Source organism: Capsicum annuum, chromosome 2 (assembly GCF_002878395.1).
Source record: "Capsicum annuum cultivar UCD-10X-F1 chromosome 2, UCD10Xv1.1, whole genome shotgun sequence".
Lineage (NCBI taxonomy): Eukaryota > Viridiplantae > Streptophyta > Magnoliopsida > Solanales > Solanaceae > Capsicum > Capsicum annuum.
In genome coordinates this window covers 88,657,683-88,664,018 of record NC_061112.1, presented here as the reverse complement: position 1 = coordinate 88,664,018, position 6,336 = coordinate 88,657,683, and positions in this window count along the sequence as shown.

The window sequence follows — 6,336 nt, the reverse complement described above, 5'->3', positions numbered from 1 at the left end:
ACATACATGCGTCCAACTTCACCAGCACTAGTTTCTCTTCTTCTCTTCTTCCTATTTCTTACAGTCATTTCAATTTTCAAAATGCAAGGGGATATCAACAACAAACATCCATCTTTCTCCAATCTACTTGAATAAGATTTTACGGATAAAATAACAAGTTTTTAGTCAACATCTATATTTCTTGCTTTGTTTTATTTCTGAATGTGACTTTTCCTAAACAATATGATTCGATTTATCAGCAAATGCGGGCTGCTTTTGTGAAAGAACACAAGAAGATGTTGGTTAAGACGACCTTAATGAAAATGGATGAAGGGCTGTCTTGGGAAGCCAAGATAGTGAGGGAGGTGTCTGATTACTTCATATGCCATAGAGACTGGCCACAGTTTGTGGTGTATAACAAGTTGGATCTAGGGGACATGTTGCTCTTCAATACCATTCATAAGTCGACCTTCCAGGTCCTGCTCTACTCCACGAAACCTCGAATCAACATTCAATGTTGTGAGGAACTCAGAAGTTCTGATAAAGAGAAAGTTGAGAAAGAGGAGGTGGTAGAAAATATTGAAGAGGAAGAGGATGAGGAAGAGATTATTAAAGCTTCAAGAAGATCAAAGAAACTAAAAACAGAGGCAAACGAATCATCCTCAAGTAAGTGGCACCGATCTCTTTATGCACTTGCAATAATTTTTAGGTATTCACTTGGTTGGGTTTTGGCATTGTATTTGTGTGCAAGCTTTGAAAGAACAAATCTCAATTTAGACTGTTGGGGGAGTCTCTTGGGAATAAACTCCGCCACAATAATAATATTGCGGTAATAAAAACAATAAATATGACAACAATAACACGGTTAATCAACAAGAACAATAAGAGCGATAATGACACCAAAATTTTTACGTGAAAACTCAATGAGGGAAATAAACATGGGACGAAAGGAGAAACTGATATCAGTCACAAGTACAATACTTTAATATCGTTCACACTCTTTATTTTTTCTCATACACTAAACTCTCTGTGATGCCTAACTCTACTTTTCTTTCACTTTTTGTTGTTGGTGTGTCTTACTAAGGAGAAGATGAGCTCCTTTTATAGGCAAGAATTAACCCCATCAATGTAATCAATGGCATCAAAGATCTATTGAAGATTTAACCTTTCTTGACTTTTCCCTTAGCTAATAAATGGAAGCTTTGATAATAGGCATGCAGTAAATATGGACTATTGTATTTTCTGCATCTTGAATAATGAGGCTGGACCCTACAATCTCCCCCTCTAGACTTATTCACTAGAAGGAGATAACAATGCACTTCTAGATTGAATGTATGCCAATAAGTTCTTTGTACGGTTCAAACTTGTCTCTTTATACCACCTTGGTCAACATATCCAAATGATTCTCACTTTTAGGGATTTTCTTAACCAACATAGATTCGTCCTATCTTTTCTCGGATCCAGTTATATCTCACATCTATATGTATTGTCCTTGCGTGATACATGGTGTTTCTACTTAAGTCTATTGTACTTTGACTGTCACAATAGACAACATACTCTTTCTGATGTAATCTAAGTTCTTGAAGAAGTTGTTTTAGCCATTCCATCTCCTTGCAAGCTTCAGTAGCGACAATATACTCTACTTCAGTTGTAAATAGTACAACACACTTTTGCAACTTTGGTTTCCATGAAATAGCTCCCCCTGAAAATGTAAATAAATATCCTTTAGTGGATTTTCTATTGTCAAGGTCACTTTCCATATCAGCATCTGTATAGCCCTTCAAGATTGGATCAAATCCTCCAAAACACAAAAAATCTCCGGTGGTTCCTCTGAAGTACCTGAGTATCTACTTAACTACTTCCCAGTGTTCTTTTCTAGGATTTTCTAGAAACCTACTAACAACACTAACTCCATGATCAATATCTGGTTTGGTACACACCATTGCATATATTAAACTCCTGACTACTGAAAAATAAGGAATATTAACCATATTTTCTTTCTCCATCTTTGTTGTAAAACATATCTTCTTGCTTAACCTTAGATGACTAGAAAGAGGTTTGCTAAAAACTTTAGCACTATTTATGTTAAAGTGTTCAAGTACACGTTTAATGTACTTCTCCTAAGATAGCCACAACTTTATACTTATTCGTTCTCGAACAATCTTCATCCCCAGAATTTGTTGTGCAGGGCCAAGTCCTTTATATCAAAAGACTTGGACAAATCTCCCTTCAACTTGGCAATCATCTCCTTTCCTTATCCTACAATCAACATGCTATCCACATACAACAACATAATAATAAAGTTGTTGTCATAAAATCTTTTGAATTATACATATGGATCAGAATAAGTCTTTGTGTAAGTTTGACTTTGCATGAATGAGTCAAACTTCTTGTACCACTGCCTTGGTGTTATTTCTATCCATAAAGACTCTTATTCAATTTATACACCATGTGTTGCTTTCCAGCTACTTTAAATCCTTTTGGTTGTTCCATATAGATCCTTCTTTCAAATTTCCGTGAAGAAATGCAGTTTTCACATCCAAATGCTCCATTTCAAGATCTTGGCTAGTTACCATGCTTAAAATGACTCGAATAGAATTCATTTTGATAACGAGTGAGAAAATTTCATCAAAATCAATACCTTTCTTCTGTTCGAAGCCTTTTACCACCAATTAAACTTTGTATCTGGCTAGCTTTCCATTTCTATCTTTCTTGAGTTTAAAAACTCATTTACACTTAAGCAGTCTTTTATATTTTAGAAGTTCAACCAGCTTGTACATGGTATTTTTCTGCAGGGACTCCATCTCTTCTTGTATAGCTTTCATCCACTTGTTCTTTTCTGGATGGGACAACACCTCCTGGTACTTTCTGGATCCCCTTTATCGTTGATGAGGACATACTCTAAGGAAGGGTACTTGGATGACTCTATCCTTTGCTTTTTTTATCTCCTCAGAGGTTGAGATCATTCTTCTTCTTCTTGAGTAGGGTACTCTTCCTGCTCAATAATCCCATCAGGTTGCTCCCCCTGCTCAGCAACCTCATCAGTTGTACTTTTTGTATTTCTGGGTTGGTCATAAGTAGAAGGAGTGGTAATAACATTAAGGACTATACTATTCTGTTTCTTGACCTTCTCTATCAAATCATCAGCAATCCCATCTTCACTTTTTCGAAAGACTACATCTCTGCTTCTGATGACCTTCTTCTTTACAGGATCCCATATTCTAAATCCAAATTATTTATCTCCATATCCGATGAATATGCAGGGAATTGATTTATCATCTAGTTTTGTTAGCTGCTTCTTCGATATATGTGCAAAAGCTCTACAACCTAACACCTTCAGATGAGAGTAGGATACCTCTTTATTGGTCCAAACGCTCTCTAGCATGTCAAAATCCATATAGAAGAGATGGACTATGATTGATCAGGTAACAGGATGTCTGAGCTGCTTTACCCCAGAATGACTTAAGCAGTTTAGCCACTCTGATCATGCTTCTCACCTTCTCAATAATAGTGTGATTCATCCACTCAGCTACACCATTGTGTCGTGGGGTTCCAGGAACTGTCTTCTCATGTCTGATCCCATGAGTTGAACAGTACTCTTCAAATTCTCTTATACTATAATCATCTCTACTGTTAGTGTGGACACGATTTAGCTTTCGACCTGTATTTCTTTCCACCAGAGCATGAAACTTCTTAAATACTTGAAATACCTGATCTTTCGTTTTCAAGATATAAACCCACAATTTTCGTGAAGCACCATCAATAAAGGTAATAGAATATTTGTTACCGCCCATCAATTTTTCTCTATTGGACCACAAATATCAGAATATACCAGATCAAGTATATCTAATTTTCATTCAGATGATGTCTGAAATGAGACTCTGTTGCTTACCAAATAAGCAGTAGTCACATGATTTTACTGTCGTACATTTGTGAAAAGAGATGAGTGATTTCTTAGCAAGAATCTCTAATCTTTTCTCACTCATATGACCCATTTATATGTGCCATAAATCTGCAAAAATCTCTTCTCAAATCATTAAATTCACCTTGGATAATTTCTGCATTTGTCCTGTACAATGTACCATAAGTAAATCCTTTTGCAATCACCAAGGCTCCCTTGGTGAATCTCCATTTTTTATTTGCAAAATAGTTCTCGTATCAATCTTGATCCAAAGCAATTCGAGAGATCAATTTTAACTGCAAATCATGTACATGATGCACATCTTTTAGAACTAATGTGCATCCGACATTTGTCTTGATACTGATGTCTTCGATTCCGCGATCTTTGAATAAATTGAGTCACCCATTTTTACAGTGCCAAAATCACTTGCTACATACTTGCAGATCTACCAAGGAATCTAATAAACATTAAAGATATGGCAGAAAAAAAAAATAATAATAGGATTCAGAAAAATAAAAATAGAATTTGAAATAAAGGAAGAAATGCAAAAAGGAGACATAATATTAGGAATAAAATGGTTAGAACAAGTATAACCATACAATATAGAACATACACAATTATCTATAACATATAATAAAGAAAGATTATTCATAAAAAAAACTTTAACATGATATGAAAATATATATACTTGTAAAAATAATAGTAGAAGGATATTATAATAGGTATTATACACCTATGATAGATACAGGAGTATAAGCAAACTTATGTAGATACAACTGTTTACCAGAAAGTAAATGGGATAAATTAAATACACCAATAGTAGTCAAAGGATTTAATAATGAAGGAAGCTTAATTACATATAAAGCTAAAAATATAAAAATACAGATATGGGATAAAATAATAACAATAGAAGAAATCTATAATTATGAACTAACATCAAAAGATATGCTTTTAGGAATGCCATTTTTAGATAAATTATATCCACATATAATAACTAAAACAGATTGGTGGTTTACAACACCATGTAAACAAAAAGTAAGAGCAAAAAGAGTTATTAATAAAATAAGAAAGAAAACTGATTGGATAGAAAGAAGTGAAAAAATTACACAAAATTTAGAAAATATAAAAAAATACAGAAGACACAGTAGAGCTAGTTATATTTTCTATAAATAAAAAAGAAATAACTAAATTTTCAATAGTTAGGGTAGAAATAATAAAGAAAAAATTAAAACAATTATATAGTGAAAATCCATTAAAAGGATGAAAAAAAACATAAAACTACTATAAAAATTGAATTAATAGATAAAAATAGCATAATAATTCAAAAACCATTAACATATAATTTTGACGATTTAAAAGAATTTAAAATGCATATAGATGAATTATTAGAAAAACAGTATATACAAAAATGTAATAGTAAACACAATAGTCCAGCATTTATAGTAAATAAACTTAGTGAACCAAAAAGAGGTAAAAGTAGAATGGTTATTGATTATAGAAATTTAAATGCAAAAACTATGACATATAATTATCCAATACCAAATAAGATATTAAAAATAAGACAAATACAAGGATATAACTATTTTAGTAAATTTGACTGTAAATCAGGATTTTACCACTTAAAGTTAGAAGAAGAATCTAAGGAATTAACCGCATTTACGGTACTACAAGGATTTTATGAATGGAACGTATTACCATTTAGATATAAAAATGCACCAGGTAGATATCAACATTTTATGGATAGCTATTTTAAATAATTACCTAATTGTATAGTATACATAGATGATATACTACTATATACAAAAACTAAAGAGGAAGATTTAAAATTATTAGAACTATTTACAGATATAATTGAAAAACCGGGAATAAGTTTGAGTGAAAAGAAAGCCGAAATTATGAAAAACCAGATAGAGTTTTTAGGAATACAAATAGATAAAAGTGGAGTAAAAATGCAACAACATGTAGTATAAAAAATAATAAATTCAAAAGAAGAATTACATACAAAAAAGAAAGTACAATCATTTTTAGGATTAGTAAACCAACTAAGAGAATATATACCAAAATTAGCAGAAAATCTAAAGCCTTTACAGAAAAAATTTAAAAAGGATGTAGAGTATAATTACAACGAATAAGATAAAAAAATAAGTCCAGAAAATAAAAATATTTTGTAAAGAATTACCAAAATTATAATTCCCAGATGAAAATAAAATTTTTTATATATATAGTAAAAGCAGATGCTAGTGAATATAGTTATGGAAGAGTACTTAAATATAGGTACGAAAATGAAAAATTAGAACATCATTGCAGATACTACTCACGTACATTTAATGAAATAGAAATAAAATGGGAAATAAATAGAAAAGAATTATGTTTGTTATATAAATGTTTATTAGCATTTGAACCATATATTGTATATAACAAATTTATTGTGAGAACGGATAATACATAGGTACGTT